General features: G+C 43.6%; 1 pseudogene; it reads right to left on the bottom strand.

The window, feature by feature from the left end:
- Positions 1–4,794: 4,794 nt before the first annotated feature.
- On the bottom strand, positions 4,795–7,454 carry LOC138848729 (palmitoyltransferase ZDHHC5 pseudogene; annotated as a pseudogene).
- Between the last annotated feature and the right edge of the window lie 12,623 nt (positions 7,455–20,077).

Raw genomic sequence — 20,077 nt, 5'->3', positions numbered from 1 at the left:
CCTCAGTCTCTTAATCAGTATCTCTCTTTTCAAATGAAATTTTTTTTAAAGATTTTTTTTATTTGAAAGGGAGAGTTACAGAGAAGAGGCAGAGAGAGTTTGAGAGAGAAGTCTTCCATCCACTGGTTTGCTTCCCAGATGACTGCAACAGCTGGAGTCACACCAATCTGAAGCCAGAAGCCAGAACCTATTCCAGGTCTCCCACATGGTCGCAGGGACCTAAGGACTTGGGCCATGTTCTACTGCCTTCCCAGGCCATAGCAGAAAGCAGGATCGAAACTTGAGCAGCCAGAACACAAACCGATGCCTATACTGGATGCTGGCACTGCAAGTGGCGGCTTTACCGGTAACACTATGCCACAGTGCTGCCCCGTGAAATGTTTTCTAAAAATGAGAAACATCATGGACAAGAAAAATATTTTTTCCTAAGCCATCAGGGTCATGTTCAGCATCTTTACCTACATGTGGAAACTGCCCAAGTCTTTCAGAAGCTGCAATCATATCTTAACTCAGTCTTGAGGGAAAAATGCTCTTGTTTTCCTGTAGGTGCTGTGCATACATCACTGGTAGTAGAAAGCCTGTGCTTGGCTTCTCCAGGGTGAGTTTTGGTGCAAAGCTCACTGTTTAGTGGTGGCTTGCTGCCCCCTGCTGGCCCTCTGGTGGAACTAATAAAGTGTTTGGCAGATACTGACAAATTGTTTACAAACTTTAAAGACCCTACATAATGATGAATAGCAAAGTTAAAGTGCTCACAACTTCCCATTTTATAAAGCTATAGGAATGGAGAGACTGAGCCTCCTCTAACCTCAGCTTCAACTGTATCCCATTACCTTTTTTATGTGTATTGCACTTCCAATCATTTCACAATGTTTGCTATTGTCCTTTGTGATTTGTTTCTGTAGCTCCTAGGAGTGTGCTCCTATTTTCCACATACTGTGCACTTCTCAAATGTTCTTCTGTTACTGATATTCCAGGTGAATCTACTGTGGTCATAGGATGTCCTTTTTTATTTTTATTCTTTTAATTTTATTTAGGTTCTTTTGTGATCTAGCAAAAGGTCTTCTGCAGACAATGTTCTGTGAGTACTTGAACAGAATGTGTATTCTTTTGTTCAAGTACATGGTCAAGTTGCTTTATCCTTTCCAATATATTGCAAACCTGTTCTGTCCATTATTAAAAGTGACACATTTCTGTCTCCTAATATTAATTTTTAATAATTATTATATCTAATACTGTACTAGAGAGAGAGAGAGGCCTTCCTCTGCTGATTTTCTTTCAAAATTGCTACAAAGCTGGCCAATGTTGTGGAACAGTAGGCAAAACCACTGCCTGCAGTGGCAGCATCCCATATGGATCCTGGTTTGAGTCCTGCCTGTTTCAATTCTGATCCAGCTCTCTGCTATGGCCTAGGAAAACAGTGGAAAATGGCCCAAGTCCTTGGGCCCCTGTATCCAACTCCAGCTATTTTGGCAATCTGGGGAGTGAACCAGTGGATGAATGACCTCTCTCTCTCTCTCTCTCTCTTTGTTTGACTCTCTGTAACTCTGTCTTTCACATAAATAAATAAATCTTTTGAAAAGATGAGTTAGCCAGGAGCTGGATCACTAGAACTGCCAGGATTAGAACGAGTGCCAGAATTGGTGGCTTTACTCTCTATGCCACAGTCCGCCTTCCTAATACTAGTCTTGACCAGTCTTTTCTCTTTGATTTTTGTCATTTTCTTTCATTTAATGTTGGGCTTCTTTGTTAGATACATGCATATCTAGAATTAATCTTATCCAGGTTGATTGACACTTTCATTACTCTAAAATGTCATTTATCTGTAGTACCTTTATTTTAGAGTTTATTCTCTTATTAGAATGGTCAGCAAGTATATACATCTCTTTTATAATTACCTTACACTGCATATCCATATTTCATGCTTTAACCTCTAATACTTTTGTATTAGAAGCACCACTGTTCTGGTGCTTAAGGTTCATTTGCTCCATGATTCTGGCTTTTTCATTTTATCTTAAAGATTTATTTTATTTTATTTTATTTTGAAAGACAGATTACAGCAATCATGAAGGGAGCATAGTCCAGAGTAGGCAAAGCAGCCCCTGGTACAAATCACCCCTGTGAGCTGTCTTGCTGCTTCCTGAATATTTCTTTGAATCAGAAATAACCTGAGCAACTAGTTGTTGACCTGGTGTCATTGGCCTAAGGAGTTTCAGAATGGCAGAAACCAGATTGAAATTCCAACTGAAATCTAGGGAAATGTATTTGGTAAGTATCAAACCTGTACATGGTGCTACCAGGTAATATCTCTTTTAATATTTTGTCCAGCTGTTAGTGGATTTTTTTTGTTTTGTTTTGTTTTGAAAATATTTATTTATTGATTTGAATGACAGAGGTACAGAGAGAGAGGGAGACAAAGAGAAAGAATTTCCATCCATGGTTCACTCCCCAATTGGCCATAATGACCAGGATCGGGTTGGTCCAAAACCAGGTATCAGGAGCTTCTTCTTCCAAGTCTCCCACATGGATTCAGGGGCCCATGGACTTGGGCAATTTTCTATTGTTATCCCAGGTCATAGCAGAGAGCTGGATTGGAAGAGGAGCAGCCAGGACTAGAACCAGCACCCATATGGGGTGCCGGCACTTCAGGAGAGGGTGTTAACCCACTATGCCACAGTGCCAGCCCAAGAAATTGTTTTCTAACTTGGTTCTTTTACGGTCTGGACTAAACAGCAATCGTAATCAGAGCTCTATTCTTATTGCCCCTTAGCACTTATTTTCTAAGATAAATATATTGTATTTGGAAACTACAAAAGAAAAAGCTGTTTTATTATAATAGCACTTGACCTCCTTAAGACTGAATAAGAAATGGCCACTTAAAAGATCTCTGAATGGGGCTGGGGCTGTGATGTAGTGGGCTAAGCTACCACCGCAGGTGCCTGCATCCCATGTGGGCATGATTTCTAGTCCTGGCTGCTCCTCTTCTCATCCAGCTCTATGCTGTGACCTGGAAAAGCAGTTGAGATTTGCTAAGTGCCTGGGCCTCTGCACCCACATGGGATACCCAGGAGGAACTCTTGTTCCTGACTTAGGATTAGCCCAGATATGGCCATTGTGGGCATTTGAGGAGTGAACCAGATGGAAGACCTTTCTCTCTGTCTCTCCCTTTCTCTATAACTCTACAGATGGTCTGGGTGGAGGCTTCTTGGTAATGGAGTTCAGTTGCTTGCATTCGATGGTTACATGTTTTCTCAAGAGCTGTCAGTGAGGTCTGCCTTGTCATTGCCTTTCAGTGGGCTCCTGAAACTTCCGTGCAAACACCATTATTCATAGGTCATTCAAAACACCAGCAGCCAGTGAGTGTCAGCCAAAATATGAAAATTTCAACCAAGGTTAAAATTATGTTCTGTGTATTAAGTACAATGAATCAGAATCAGCCTTTTGAGTTTTCTTTTATAGGAAAAATTTTCAAAATCATAGCTTTAAGGAGCTGGCGCTGAGTCATGGCTGGTAAAACCACTGCCTGCAGTGCCATTATCTCATATGGGCACTGGTTTGAGTTTTGACTGCTCCACTTCTAACACAGCTCTCTGTTATGGACTGGAAAGGCAGTAGAAGGGTGCCCAAGTCCTTGGGCCCCTGCACCCATGTAGGAGACCCAGAAGAAGTTCCTGTCTCCTGGCTTTGGATTGGCCCTGTTCCAGCAGTTGTGACAATTTGGGGAAGGTGAACCAGCCAATTGAAGACCTCTCTCTCTCTCTTTGCCTCTGCCTCTTTGTAACTCTTCCTTTCAAATAAATAAATAAATCTTTATTTGCTGATAGATCAGGATTTCTCTCATTTGTCAGTTTAAAATGGCTAATCTGAATAAAAAATGAAAGGGACTCTGTGAAGAGGCTGGAGTCTCCCCTATTTAGATATTAGAACCCAGATACCCCCCCTACCCAGCACCATACTAAGGTGGCCTGAGGGGTAACCCCCAGGGGACATCTGGAGGGGCCTAGGCCTGCCACTCCTTTCCTCTATCCCATTTTTGGCATGTGATGAAAAATATTGCATTTTGGATTTTTCTCTTTTGTCCTTGCACTTTAAAATCGCCTTAACTGTAGTCTAGGGGAAGCTCTGAGGGGCTCACTTAAGAAAGCCACCCAATCCCTCCCTCCCAAGAAAGGGGGGATTTTCTAATAGTGTTTCAAATTAGGCCAGATGCTTTTCCTGATCCCCTCCTACCACCACCACCAATGTCATGGAGCTCTGACCCCTTTCCTGGGGAAACTAAATGCCAATAAGCCTAGGAAACTAACTTTCCAGAAGTCCTTTCCTCTAACCAAGAACTCAGACTCCCCTTTCTCCAGGTTTCTTTCCTGATCACTTAGCACCAACAGGGGGTTATACTACTTCCTTAGTTGGTAACAGACAAGAGAGGGACCATGGGGGGAAAGGAAGACTCTGGTGTCTCCCCTCTTTTCCTGCTGCACTGAGGACCAGGAACAGTAAGATCCTCCTTCTACATATCCCGCCCTCATTTTCCCATCCCAAGATAGATATATAATTTCTTTGATATTTATACACACACCTGGTAACGAAGAAGAGAAAAAATGGAATCTATAACAATAATAAAGAAATTGTTTCTGGTTTAAAAATGATCTGGTGTCCTCCAGGGCAAGCAATTGCACAAATGTCCACTGAGTCTGGTCCAGGGATTAGGGAAGGAAGGTCTTAAAAGGTAAAAGGGGGGAGCTACTACCCCAGCCTCAGGGCCCCAACTCTCCAACTCTGTTGCATTTTATAAAACACTCATCCTCTGGGAATTGGGGTTTTAAAAAATGTCTGTGCAGGGGAGGGGAGCCCCTTGGGGGAAGGAAGGTGGCCACCCGGGGCCCTTTGGTGTAGACATAGTGGTGAGGGAAGGGGAGGTGCTGATGGCTCACACATATCTCAGGTGGTACCGCCCGCTCAGGACAGTTTCTTGACTCCTCCCCTTGCGGGGCCAGGGGAGGCTGAGCTGATGCTCTTGGGTGCTGTTGGATTTGCTGTGGGTGGTATTGAGCTGTACTTCATCTTCAGGCATCAGTAGGTGGCTGCAAGGCCACTTCCTCTATCTCAGAGACACCAGGTGGGGATTTTTGGCTGCTGTAAGATGTTTAATGGCCCAGATATGGGGTTGGCCCCTTAGCCTTTCTGGCTTCCCAAAACTTGGGACAGCTGGGCGTCCAAATGGAGTCTTGCTCAGTGGTGATCTCTTTGGATCAGCTGGGGAGGAACTCCTATGAGGGCATGGCCTGAGCCAGGTGTTGACTGAATGCCTGGGTCTCCCAAGCCCAGCTCTTCCTCATGGACTGGGAGCTGGGTGACTGGTGCAGCAGCTTCTCTTATCCCTGGAGGGAGGCCACAATGTGGCACTACAGATTGTCATAACAGAATGGTGAGGGCTCTCGTGTTGGACCTGTTGGCACCAAACGTGGATGCCTCTCAGCTTCCCATTGCTGGGTCAGGCAGGCTGACAGGAAGGGAGAGGTGTAGCTGAAAGCTGGGTCTTGTTCAGGCTTTCATTGTATGTCTGATTGGCCAGGCTCTTACAGGAGATGGAAGTGGTGCCCTCTGAACGCATGGACTGCAACTGGTCCAGCACAAAACCTGTTCTCTGGGCTGACTTGAGGCTGGAGGAATGAGAGCCACTGGAAAGTGAATCAAAGTGAAAGCTTTTGCCAAAGGTGGGAGAACAGAAGCTCTGTGGTTCCAAGCTGGGCTCTGAGTGGTAACTGGGATGACGGCTGCTCTCTGCAGTTGAGGTTGGCTTCCTCAAACTGTCCCCATGACTAACTTGGTGCTGGAGGAATGAGGCAGGGCAGCTGATATACTGCTGCTACTATAACCTGGCCAACACTTGTACATTGTTGATGTGGGGGGCTGTCCTTGCCCCAAAAGCTGCTATCTCCATTAGTAGCCAGGCAAAGGTGTGTTTGCAGTCCCATGCAGCTGCTCAGGTCTGGCATAGGAGGAGGCTGGGGTTTGGGATCTGCAGACTGGCTCTCTGGTGTTTCCAAGCTTCCCTTAGACTTAGTTCCCCTAAGCTCTCCCTGGATGCCATTATCCATGATCTTCACAGTAATCTCACACTTCTGGCTGAAGGAAGGGAGGTCTGATTACAATTGTCTTCTTTTTCTTTGGTCTTCCCAAATATCTGGGTGCTGGGGAATTGCAAAGTGCATTGTTACAGCAGCCATTCGTGAAGGGGCTCATGCCTCCCTGGAATTTACCCATAACCTGTTCATTGGCTGTGCGTCCCTAGGCCACCAGCACATGAAACCCTGTGAGGTCAGCTACAGGGATGAAGAATAAGTCAGCAACACACTTCACTGCCATTGTGACAGTGTGCAGACCCCTGAGAGCTCCTCTATGTGGCAGAGGACATAAAGGAGGCCAAAGCCAAATATACCCATAGAGTGGGCTGTCAAGGAAAGGAGGAAGAGGAAGAAATAATGGTAGTTCTGATGGCCAATACAGTTGTTCAATCAGGGGCAGGGATTATCAAATTCCTCCACACAATTATCACAGACACTTTGTGGGAATGCCGAGGAGGACAGTAGCAGTGGCAGGTGGCACATCCTTTCATGCACACTTGGATGCCCTTGATCTCCACTGTTTTGTAAAGGGAGCTCGAAAATCTTCCTTGTCCTCATCTTCCTCAGCTCGAGGGAAAATGCCTGGGTCCATGAAGGTGGCCCTACTGAAATTGTCCAGAACAAAGAGAAACATAACTGCATTGTAGATGGGCACTGCAGGTGACACATTCAGGCTTAGTTCTGGACACGTACAAGCAAAGAAGAGTGTTGTAGCTCCCACTAAGAAGATAGCGGCTGCTGAGGCCAGGACGTGTTTCTGGGTCTGAATCTCTTTCCAGACTCTGCAGCATGTTGGAGCTCTGAGGGGAGATCTGCCCTGCTGCATAACCCAGGCTCACACAGAGGCAGAACAGATAAGACAATGGGATAAGGGAACCAACAGAGAAGAGTCCAGAAAAAAACAAACAAAAAACAAACAAAAAAATCAGGGAAACCAAAAATTTAGAATTATCATCCTTCCACATCCCCAAACAAAACTGAAGGTCAAAATATCTTAAACGAAGGAAACATATGGGAGGGGTAAAAGTGATTGCAAGTGATAAATAACTGCTTCCCCAGAACAAAGCAGAAGAGGAGGTTAAGAAACACAACTTGGGGGCTGGCGCTGTGGTGTAGCAAGTAAAGCTGCTGCTTGCAGTGCGGGCCTCCTATATGGACACCAGTTTGAGTCCTAGCTGCTCCACTTTTGATCCAGCTCTCTGCTAAGGCCTGGGAAAGCAGTAGAAGATGGCCCAAGTCCTTGGGCCCCTGCACCCACGTGGGAGACCTGGAAGAAGCTCCTGGCTCCTGGCTCCTGGCTCCTGGCTTCGGATTGGCACAGCTCCAGCCATTGCAGCCAATTGGGGAGTGAACCAGCAGATGGAAGACTTCTCTCTCTCTCTCTCTCTCTCTCTCTCTCTCTCTCTCTCTCCCTCTCCTCTCTCTGTGTAACTTTCAAATAAATATTAAAAAAAAAAACAACACAAGTTTAACAGCTTAGAAGTGGGAGACAAACAGTAGGTTGTACACATACAAATGGCTGCAGGTAGAGAACATGGACAGTCAGACAGATCAAGGTACCACTCATGGACAGAGGCAGGTCTTCAAAAAAAAGAAGGGGAAATATCAAGGCAGGGCAGGAAATTCTGAGCAAGGAAAATGCCTGAGGAGATACCCTAGTACCTCCACGACTACTACACTCCCACAAAATGTGAGCAGCACCTAGAAGAGGTGTGTACTGTGCATTTTTATCCATGAAGGAACCTGCAGCCCCTTCCAGCTTGGAAGAAGAGCTGCTTTCACTGCAGCCCTTGTCAGTTCTAGGCAGCCTTCTCAGTGCCACCGCTCCCACACCTTGATTTTACCAGGGTTTGTAGTCTGCAATGGCTCTCTAATATTATTTATTTCTCTCTTGATGGCTAATGCTGGACTACAGCTGTTACAAGGTGAGTTGTAAATACTTTCCTTTAAGACGAGAGAAAACAGAGAGAGAGCAAGCTTGTCTGTCTTCAATCTCTTCTTGCTATTCCCAAGCCCTTCAAGGGCCCCATTTCCTATAGAGTTTATGCAAAACCGAAGGAAAACCTAAATCCTTGAAGCCTTTTCTCCCCAATAAGCAGAATAAGACGAAGACATCGATACCACGTGATACTTTAAAAAATAACTTGGGATGAAGGCACAGTTCCAAAGATGTCCCAGTTTCCAGGTTAGTTACTGTGTCTGGTCTTTCTTCTTCAATCTTGGGCTTTCCAGACAGAGTTCAACTGGGTTATGGTGCCTCCCTTGGAGTGGTGCCCATCACCGCCACCGTCGTTGTCGCCGCAGCCTCCCGGCAGTGCTGTCTGACCTCTGACAGGCAGTGCAGAGCCCCCGCACACTGCATGCCCGCCCTGGGCACGTGAGATGTTTCATTCATGAGGGTCATGCAGTTGCACCTGCCCCTGCTCACTCTGCCATCCACCCATAGCCCCCACCCCTTCTCCGCTCTCAAAGTTAAGTACTGTTAACATCTTAACATTCTTTAAAAGTAATTCACGATTGTTTAAAAGTAAGTATGAAATTTTTATCTTGTTTCATTTTGAAAATTATGTTAATTTAGAAGTTTTTAAAGAATTATTTTGAGATGGTGAAGGGGCTGACGCTGTGGCATAGTAGCTTAATCCTTCACCTGCAGTGCCAGCATCCCACATGGGTGCCAGTTCTAGTCCCAGCTGCTCCTCTTCCAATCCAGTGAGCTTCTGCTATGGCCTGGGAAAACAGTAGAAGATGGCCCAAGTCCTTGGGCCCCTACACCCATGTGGGAGACTGGGAGGAAGCTCCTGGCTCCAGGCTTCGGGTTGGCACCCCTCCAGCCATTGCAGCCACTTGGGGGCTGAAGCAAGATGGAAGACCTTTATCTCTTTCACTCCCTCCCTTTCATTGTCTGTAACTGTACCTTTCAAATAAATAAATAGAATCTTTAAAAATAAAAAAAATTATTTTGGGGCCAAAATAATGGCATAGCAGCTAAAGCAGCCTCCTGTAATTCCATTATTTCATATGGACACCAGTTCAAGTCCCAGCTCCACACTTCTTACCCAGCTCCCTGCTAATGGCTGGTGAAAAGCAACAGGTGGCCCAGGTGCTTAGGTCCCTGCACCCATTTGGAAGACTCAGATGAAGCACTCTGACCCAGTGCTGGCTGCTGTGGGCATATGGAGAGTGATCCAGCAGATGGAAATGTGCGCGCTCTCTCTCTCTGTAACTCTGACTTTCAAACAAAAAAATAAATCTTTAAAAAATGAATTATTTCATAATGTAAATTTTTCTCGTAAGGTAGAAAGGCTGCAATACTCTAGAATGTAAGGAAAAAAATAGGACAAAAACTGAAGGTTTAAGTAAGTTGCAGAAAGCATGAGCACATAACAGAAGGTTTGAAGTGGCCAGCACTATGGCACAGTGAGTTAATGCCTTGACCTGAAGCATTGGCATCCCATATGGGTGCCAGTTCTAGTCCTGGCTGATCCTCTTCTGATCCAGCTCTCTGCTATGGCCTGGGATATCAATGGAAGATGGCCCAAGTCCTTGGGTCCCTGCACCTGTGTGGGAGACCTGGAGGAGGCTTCTGGCTCTGAATTGGCACAGCAATGGTCAATGCAGCCATCTGGGAAGTGAACAAGCAGATGGAAGACCTCTCTGTCTCTACTTCTCTCTGACTTTCAAATAAATAAAATAAATCTTTTAAAAAAAGGTTTGAAAAAGAAAAATCTTGTAAGAAAAATTGTGTATGTGTGAAAGCCAAAAGCTTCATTCAAATCTCCCACAGGGGTGAAGGAGCCTAGCACTAGGGCCATCCTCCACTGCTTTCCCAGGCACATTAACAGTGAGCTTCATCAGAAGTGGAGGAGGCTCTAGAACTGTGGCAGAGTGCTGAGATGGTGGCAGCCATTTGAGCTGCAGTTCATGTCCCAGCTATTCCATTTCCAATCCAGCTCCCTGCTAATGCACCTGGAAAAGCAACAAAAGATGACCCAAGTGCTTAAGTCCCTACAAGCACATTAGGAGACCTGGAAGAAGCTTCTGACTTTGGCCTGGCCTAGCCACAGATTCTGTGGCCATTTGGGAAGTGAACTACTAGATGAAAATGTCTGTCTTTTGGAATCTCTCTCTATATATAACTCTGCCTTTCAAATAAATAAATAAATAAATAAATAAACTCTTTTTTACAAATGTGGAACAGTCATTATTCAAACCAGCACTCTGGGATGAGGCATCCCAGACACCTGCCTAATCTACTATACCACAATGTCTGCCCAATTATAATTTGAAAAATTTACATTGTTTTCTAAAATTTTGGAATGAATATCAAAGGTACACTGAAAAAAATTAGAATTTGATGCTTTTTTTATAAGCAAGCTGTTTATGTGCATATTGATATGTTAGAAAATATCTGGAAATAGCCTTGGACTTTAATTTTGGAATATGTTTTTTTTTAAAAGATTTATTTATTTATTTATTTGAAAGGCAGAGTTCCAGAGAGGCAGAGTAGAGAGAGAGATCTTCCATCTTCTTGTTCACTCCCCAGATGTCCTCAATTGCCAGAGCTGAGCCAGGAGCCAAGAGGTAGGAGCTTCCTCCAGGTCTCCAACATGAACGCAGGGGCCCAAGGACATGGGCCATCTTCTACTGCTTTCCCAGCCATAGCAGAGAGCTGAACAAGAAGTGGAGCAGCAGCCGGCACCACGGCTCACTAGGCTAATCCTCCACCTTGCGGCGTCAGCACACCGGGTTCTAGTCCCGGTCGGGGCGCCAGATTCTGTCCCGGTTGCCCCTCTTCCAGGCCAGCTCTCTGCTGTGGCCAGGGAGTGCAGTGGAGGATGGCCCAAGTGCGTGGGCCCTGCACCCCATGGGAGACCAGGATAAGTACCTGGCTCCTGGCGTTGGATCAGCATGGTGCGCTGGCCGCTGCAGCCATTGGAGGGTGAACCAACGGCAAAGGAAGACCTTTCTCTCTGTCTCTCTCTCTCACTGTTCACTGTGCTTGTCAAAAAAAAAAAAAAAAAAAAAAAAGAAGTGGAGCAGCTGTGACTCAAATTAGTGACCAAATGAGATGCTGGCACGGCAGTTGGCAGCTTCACATGCTATGCCATAGTGCTGGTCATGGAATCTTTTGTTTAAAAAAAAAAAAAACTGCAGCATCTCCTTTTAAGAATTCTTGCTTAGTTTTTAACCATCTGTGAATTTTCTAATCAGCTTCCTTAATCTTTCTTCTCCTTCCTGGTTGTGACTCTTAAATTTTTCTAATAATGGGTTATTTTATATGCTATTTTTCTATTCAAGGTTTTTACTTCCTCTTTGGTGACTGACCAAAAATCACAAATGTTGTGCCTTAGCAAACAATCAGAATTGTTTGGAAAAAGCTGAGTCATAAGAGTTAAAAGTTGTATATATACTTGTTTTATAAAATCATCAGATTTATGAGTAAATCTGGTTTAGAACTGGTTGAATCACACTAAGCAGATGGATGCTATTTCAAAATTATGTGAGCCTATTTTGACCAAATATTTTAAGCCCTTTTGACATCCTGAGACTTTCCCAGAATCAAGGTTCTAAATTTTTTCACTTTGAGATTTTCAGCAGGAACCCTTGATGTGTCAAAGGATATATGTCTTATCTTTTAGAGGTAATAGTTTATTATGCAACTTGCATTTTAGGAAAGTACTGTCATGAAATAATGCTCAATGTTAAATTATATTTATATAGATATGTCATTGATATAAATGTCCTAGAAGTTATATAAGTTTTAAAATCTGATAGTTCTGTTGTGTTGTTACTAGTCATGATGGTTATCTTCATAAAAAGGAGACAGGCCAGCGCCCCGGCTCACTAGGCTAATCCTCCGCCTAGCGGCGCTGGCACACCGGGTTCTAGTCCCAGTCGGGGCGCTGGATTCTGTCCCGGTTGCCCCTCTTCCAGGCCAGCTCTCTGCTGTGGCCAGGGAGTGCAGTGGAGGATGGCCCAGGTGCTTGAGCCCTGCACCCCATGGGAGACCAGGAAAAGCACCTGGCTCCTGGCTCCTGCCATCGGATCAGCGCGGTGCGCCGGCCGCAGCACACCGGCCGTGGCAGCCATTGGAGGGTGAACCAACGGCAAAGGAAGACCTGTCTCTCTGTCTCTCTCTCTCACAGTCCACTCTGCCTGTCAAATAAATAAATAAATAAAAAGGAGACCCAGAGTCCTAAAAGGGACAATAGGTGTGTAAAATCCTTCAGTTTCTTTCTTTCCTTTTTAAAGATGTATCTATTTGAAGGCAGAATTCCAGAAAGGAGGAGAGAGAGAGAGAGAGAGAGAGAGAGATTGGATTTCTTCTGTTGGTTCACACTCCAAAGGGCCACAATGACCAAAGCTAAGCCAGGCTGAAGCCAGGCAATATGGTCATAATTCAAGTTCTCCCAAATGGGTACAGGAGCACATACACTTGGCTATCCTCTGCTGCTTTCCCAGGTGCATTAGCAGGGAGCAGGATCAGAGTGGAGCAACCAGAACTCGAAGTGTAACCCATAAGGGATGCCAGCATCATAGGCAGTAGCTTCACCTGCAATGCCACAATGCTGGTCCCTCTTTAGTTGCTTTGTAACATCCTGTATGGAATGAACAGAAATGGCTCATGTCAATTAATCAATTTCATAATTTTAACTATGTTTATTTAAAGACTTCTGTCATCCATAGTTTTGTATTCTTCTCTAAAAACACTTGTAATCAATTTCACAGAAAATGTTCTTGAATACAGATTTTTGGCTACTTTAGACAAGAACTTCCAGAACTTTGAGGGAAAGAAAAAAACTAAAAATCCCATAAACTGGTAATGGAGGGGCCAATGCTATGGCACAGTGGGTTAAAGCCCCAACTTGCAGCTCCAGCAAAAACAAAGAAACTGGGGTCAGCCCCATGACACAGGTTAATCCTCTGCCTGTGGCACTGGCATCGCACATGGGTGCCAGTTCTAGTCCCAGCTGCTCCTCTTCCAATCTACCTCTCTGCTATGGACTGGGAAAGCAGTAGAAGATGGCCCAAGTCCTTGGGCCCCTGAACCCATGTGGGAGACTGGGAAAAAGCTTCGGATTGGCACAGCTCCAGCTGTTGCAGCCATTTGGGGAGTGAACCAAAGGAAGGAAGACCTTTCTCCCTGTCTCTTTCTCTCACTGTCTGTAACTCTACCTCTCAAATAAAATAAAATCCTAAAAAACATAAAGGGCTGATACTGTAAGATGTGGACTTGGTCACCCAAGGCTAGCTGACATGTCTAAGAATTACAGCCACTTGTTCACTTAATTAGACACAATAGTTCACATTTGGGCAGTTTTTTACCACTGTGCATACTGTTCACTGTGCATACTGTGTGCACTTCTGGAAAAAGGAGTGCTACTGGCTCATTTCTGGCTATTTGGAAGTCTAAGCCATACTGTTTGATAACTGAAATATTACTAAAAGAAAAAAAGTCTTTTTTTTTTAATCCAGCCACATTGTCCACGGGCCCCTCTAGAGACAATAAATGTGAATGATTATATGTATTGAACAATTGTGTCCCAGCAGGCTATTCTAACGGCCCTTTAGCAGGGGTGGAGGACTTCCATACCCTAGCCACATAAAGCCCATAAAAATCATTTGGTCTGACCCTGCCAAGGCAACTACAAATGGGATTTGATATTCAATCTATACTGACTAAATCTTAAGTTGCCAAGGCAACTACAAATGGGACTTGATATTCAATCTATACAAAATAAATCTTAAGTTGATAATTTTGTATGTCCTGTGAATGATGTTATAGACACCAAAATGTCCCTTGGAAGAAAGGCCCTTTGCTTTAAAGACTACAGACCTTAAACAATAAAGGATGGAAACAGCTTCAAAGACAAGGAGATTCAACCATTGAACACACAGCAGTAACTCCTCCAGAATCTTTGGAAGCAATAGCACTGTTACCAGGTATCTTAGAACAGAAGGTTAAGCTCAAAGTCCTCACCCAGGCCTTATGTCTCAGAGGTAAGGGTGAACACTCACACTGCCTTGAGTTAGGAAAGAGGGATGTTGATGGTCTGGGTTTCTGTTGGGATAAAGATTAAAGACATACTTTGGGACTTCCTTGGGTTCAAGAAACATGGAAGAGATATACAGAAATCGGTGAGTTTCCCAAACTTTCTTTGAAGCTAGTCCATATCTCTGTTTTATTTGTATGAACACTGGCTATTCATCTTCGTTCTATACATAGAACTGGAGAATGTGATTTTGCACATAAGGCACTGGCAAATTATATTCAAAGTGTCTTTTTTTATCTTAAGGATTCACTATTTAGTCATTTTTATTAGCTTAAGGGAAGACTGGGGAGCAATGGCACTAGCATATCTGTTTTTTTTTTTTTTTTTAGAAACATTTTATTTAGTGAGCATAAATTTTATGAGTACATCTTTAAGAACAGAGTGATTTGTCCCACCATATCCACTCTCCCACCCCTACTCCCTCCTTTTCCTCCTCCCTCTCCCATTCCCAGTCTCCATTAGGATTCCTTTTTTCTTTTTTTTTTTTTTTTTTGGACAGACAGAGTGGACAGTAAGAGAGAGACAGAGACAGAGAGAAAGGTCTTCCTTTGCCATTAGTTCACCCTCCAATGGCCACCGTGGGCAGTGTGCTGTGGCCAGCGCACCACACTGATCGGAAGGCAGGAGCCAGATGCTTCTCCTGGTCTCCCATGGGGTGCAGGGCCCAAGCACTTGGGCCATCCTCCACTGCACTCCCTGGCCACAGCAGAGAGCTGGCCTGGAAGAGGGGCAACTGGGACAGAATCCGGCACCCCCACTGGGACTAGAACCCAGTGTGCCGGCGCCACTAGGCGGAGGATTAGCCTATTGAGCCAATATAATCTGTATAGGATTAAAACATTTTTAAAAACTTTTTTGTATTAATACAAAGAGAAATGTTCCATGCATTCCATAGCAGGATAAAACTTGAGGGGCCAGCACTGTGGCATAGCTATAATTCTAATATTTGAAGCTAAAAAAATTTTCAGAGAAAACTCAAGCCAAAACAAGAAAGCAGAAGAAATAAAGAGTAAAATGGAGAAGGTGGAGACAGGAAGGGTAATTTTCCCCATCTTCATGTAGGAAAGAAGCAGTGCTGTGATGCTAGCATGTGGCAAGGATGCCTCCCCACCAAGACCCTACAATCTCTGAACCTTGCTATCAACCACCATACTCACATATGGATCCTCTTCGGACTCTGCTGATGCCTCTGGGACAGTCATACGACCCCTGCTGTGCATGTAAACCAAGCCCAGGAAGAGCCAGTTCAGATTTACCAGCCACATGCTCTTGTCTGTTGGCTGGCAGGGTGAAAACCCTGCAGGGTTTACTACATACCAATTGTAAGAAGGCGGCATGTTTGAATATCCTGGGGATTTTGTATTTTCACCTGGGTCAGAGACAAAGGATTGTGCTGCTTAATGCTGAACACAGTTGCTCCATCAGCAAAATGATTTCCTTCTTTTGCCTGGAAATGCAGGGGCTACACAAGTGGTACAGATAATATTAAACCTTTTAAAGTGTCCAGGTCCTGCTGCTCCTTCAGGGTGAAGTCCACAGTCCACACCTGTAACAGTGCATTTCTCCAAAAGGTATCAGCTCTGGGTCAAAAAGAAGGGTGACAGGGAGTTCAATCTTCTCTTTATGTCTATCTTGCCTCTTATATAAGATGAAGCTAATTTTTGTATGCTATAGGCCAACAGAAAGGAAAATGATAATCAAAACATATCAATTTCATATTAACTTTCAATTATGAAATTTACTATAATAGAGTTTCCCTTATTCAGTGAAAGATCACAGTGTAATCTGTAGACATAAGTGTAATGTGTAACTGAAGGGTGTTAGATCAAGTGAGACGTCCATTCAAAGTAGATCAGGCTAACAATGTTTTAAAAAACTTTGGAAGGATGGCCTTGTGGCATAGTGTGTAAAACCACAGGGAACCTGTTTAAGATCCAGTTGCTAACTTCCTTTCCAGCACTCTGTTAATGCACCTGGGAAAGCATACGATGGCCCATGTCCTTGGGCCCCTGTAGCCACCTGGGAGACCTGAGAGAAGTTCCTGGCTCCCATCTGTTCCAGTTCCAGCTGTTGCCACCATCTGGGGAGTGAACTAATGATGGAAGATCTCCCTCTCTTTCTAAATAAATCTATTAAACAATAAATTTTAGGGGATGGTATAGTGCCACAGCAGATTAAGCTACCATCTGAACCCACAGCATCCCACATGAGCACCAATATGAGCCACACCTACTCCATTTCTTATCCACTCCCTGTGAATAAATGTGAAAAACCAGTGGAAGATGGCTGAAGTACTAAGACTTCTGCCATCCACCTGGGAAACTTGGAAGAAGTTCTGGGCAGGTATTGGCCCAACCCCAGCCATTGTAGCAATTTTGGGACAACCAGCAGATGGGAGATCTATCTCTTTCTCTCTGTAACTCTCTTTCAAATATATAAATAAGTAGTAAATAAAACTTTTTTGGATCATCAGGTTACACTTCACAGAAAAGACATATCTCTTCATCAATGTGTCCTCATGAATATAAAATTGCAAAACACACTGGCAAAAAGTCAAAGAAAAAACTAGACCAAGTGATGGGAACTACAAATGCACCATATCTAGGTGAGTGGTCCTGGACTGTGAGGAGAAAAAAACAGTAAACATGTTCAAAAAAGTGTTAACTGAATGAATCACTGTTTTTGAAATTTATTTATAAACAAAAGTATACTTATAAGCTTTTTCACATTTCTTCCAAAAATCAATGTAATTGCTATTGTTTACATGAAAGATATTGCCTATGTCCTCAAACAGGGCACATAAACTTGGAAAGTTATCTTAGAAGATTTGCATTTTTTTAAAGATTTTATTGGAGCTGGCACTGTGGTACAGTGGGTTAAAGCCCCAGCCTGCAGTGCTATCATCCCATACAGGCAACAGTTCGAGTCCTGGCTGCTTTATTGCCAACCCAGCTTCTGCTGTGGCCTAGGAAAACAGTGGAAGATGGCCCAAGTACACGGGCCCCTGTACCCATGTAGGAGACCCAAAAGAAACTCTTGGCTCTTGGCTTTGGTTCAGCTCACCTCTGGCTGTTGCAAACATTTGGGGAGTGAACCAGTGGAAGGAAGACTTCTCTCTCTCTAGCTCTACCTCTATCTGTAACTCTATCTTTCAAATAAATAAAAATAAATATTTAAAAATAACAGATCAAAGGGACAAGATTTAAAAAAAGATTTTATTGATTTGAGAGGTACAACTACAGACACAGAGAGGGAGGGATAGAAAATATTTCTTCCATCTGCTTGTTCACTCCCCAAATGGCCTCAATGGCCAGAGTTGAGTCACTCAGAAGCCAGGAGCCAGGAGCTCCTTCAAAGTCTCCCACGTGGGTGCCAGAGCCCAAGCACTTGGGCCATCTTACACTATGTTCCCAGGCCACAAGCAGAGAGCTGGATCAGAAGATGAGCAGTCGGGACACAAACAGGTACCCATATTGGATGCTGGTGCAACATCACCGGCCCCCAGAAGATTTGAATTTGAGAGTCAACGTCTGGAAGGAGAATGAAGAAATAGAGAGGAAGAATTGGAGAAGACATGATGACCAACCATTAGACATAGAGTAGTCAGAATAGTGAAGAAAAGGAAGCATGAACACAATTCGGTACTAATTGGTTACGCAGAGGGTTGAAAGTGGAGTTCAATTCCATGATGTGTGCATGAAAGACTGTGTGGACACTGGCACAGGAAGTTGAAATTGGGAAAAAAAATCGACAAGTATATGATGCAAAGAAGTGAGACTGGTACCCATATGGGATGCTGGCACTACAGGCTATAGCTTAACTTTTAAGTCTTGAAAAAAAGATTATTTGCGCACAATTTATACCTGCAAGACTCAAAGAATCTCCTGAGAACACCTATTTGGTTGGCTCCAGTATTCTTTTTTTATTGAACCAACATTGTGGTGTAGCAGGTTAATCCACTGCTGGCAACACTGGAATCCCATATAGGTACCAATACAAAACCTCTCTGTACCACTTCCCACCCAGCTCCCTGCTAAGGTATCAGAAAGCAGAAGATAACCCAAGGGTGTGGTCTCTTCCACCCACGTAGGATATGGAAGAAGCTCCAGGATCCTGGCTTCAGACTGTCATAGCAGCAGTTAATGCAGCCATTTGTGTAATGAATCAGCAGACAGAACCTCTCTCTCTCTCCTCGTTCTGTAACTCTTCCTTTCACATTAATAAACCATTAAAAAAAAAAAAAGATGAAACATGACCACTGCTGGACAATAGTGGGAGTCAGAGAGTATTCTTATTTTATATATTATTGTTTAACATTGCCTCCTCCAGTTCTTCTAAAAAGTACAAGCAATCCTTTGGGAAATGATAGCAATCTGTCATCTCCAAAGTAACTGATACCTGAAGGTTATGGCCATGACAACACTGTTAAATAGGTGAACAGTTAAATAGACCTCAAATGCTTTCAAATGCTCAAAATTGGCCAAAGGAAAGGAGAATTAAGCATATATAAAACATGTTTAAAAAATCATAAAATGAAAAATTAAAACATCATCTCAAGAAGTTGACTCCAGGCTGGCGCCATGGCTCACTAGGCTAATCCTCCACCTGTGGCGCCAGCACACGGGGCTCTAGTCCTGGTCGGAGCACTGGATTCTGTCCAGGTTGCTCCTCTTCTGGTCCAGCTCTCTGCTGTGGTCTGGCAGTGCAGTGGAGGATGGCCCAAGTGCTTGGGCCCTGCACCCTCATGGGAGACCAAGAGAAGCACCTGGCTCCTGGCTTCAGATCAGTGTGATGCACCAGCCGCAGCACACTGGCCACAGTGGCTATTGGAGGGTGAACCAACAGAAAAAGGGAGACCTTTCTCTCTGTCTCTCCCTCTCACTGTCCACTCTGCCTGTCAAAAAAAAAAAAAAAGTTATCAAAGTGAAGGGCCAACAAACTGGGAGAAATGATTTGCAAACTATGCAACTGATAAAGAATTAATAACCAGAATATATAAAGGCTCAAGAAATTCCACAACAGCAAAATGAAAAACCCAGTGCAGAAATGGACAAAGGAGTTAAATAGGTATTTTTAAAAAGAAATCCAAATAGCCAGCAGATACATGAGAAAATGCTCAGGATCACCATTCAACAGAGAAATGTAAATCAAAACCACAAGGAAGTTTTACCTCACCCCCGTTAGAATGGCATTCACATAGAAATCAAACAAATGCTGGCAAAGATGTGTGGAAAACTTAACCCTGATCCACTGTTTGTGGGAATGTAAACTGGTAAAGACACCATGGAAGACAGTATGGAGATACCTCAAAACATCGTACTTAGTGAATAAGCCAGTCTAAAAAGGACAAAAACCATATATTCTCCCTGATCTGTGATAACTAATAGCGCACCTAAAGGTAACCTATAGAAATGAAATTGACACTTTGAGAAGCAATGACTTTGAACAGCCCTTGTCTTGACTACTGAGGAACAATTTTTTCACATTATCTGTTGAACTCTTTACTTAGTATAGAGTTACTCATATGTGTATAAAGTTAATTGAAAACAGATCTTAGTAAAAAATAGGAATGAGAATAGGAGAGGAAGAAGAGTGTAGGTGGGAGGGTGGCTATGGTGGGAAGAGTCACTATGTTCTTAAAGTTGTAATTATGAAATGCATGAAGTTTGTCTTCCTTAAGTAAAAGGTTTCTAAGGAAAAAAGATATGAAAGGAACATTCCAGAAAAATTTACATTTTGATGATTTCGGTCAAGGCTACTTGGTAGCAATATTTAAAAGCAAAGAATGAATGATGCATTTTTCATCTTATTTATTTTTAATTGTTTACTTTTTTGTTTTAAAAGACAGTTTTAGAGAGAGAGCAGAAGGCAGTGGAAGATCTTCCATCTGTTGCTCTACTC

Source organism: Oryctolagus cuniculus, chromosome 2 (genome assembly GCF_051225735.1).
Source record: "Oryctolagus cuniculus isolate XC-2025 breed Fujian yellow rabbit chromosome 2, ASM5122573v1, whole genome shotgun sequence".
Lineage (NCBI taxonomy): Eukaryota > Metazoa > Chordata > Mammalia > Lagomorpha > Leporidae > Oryctolagus > Oryctolagus cuniculus.
Note: the sequence above shows the minus strand (reverse complement) of the source record. Positions and strands in the feature narration are given on the sequence as shown.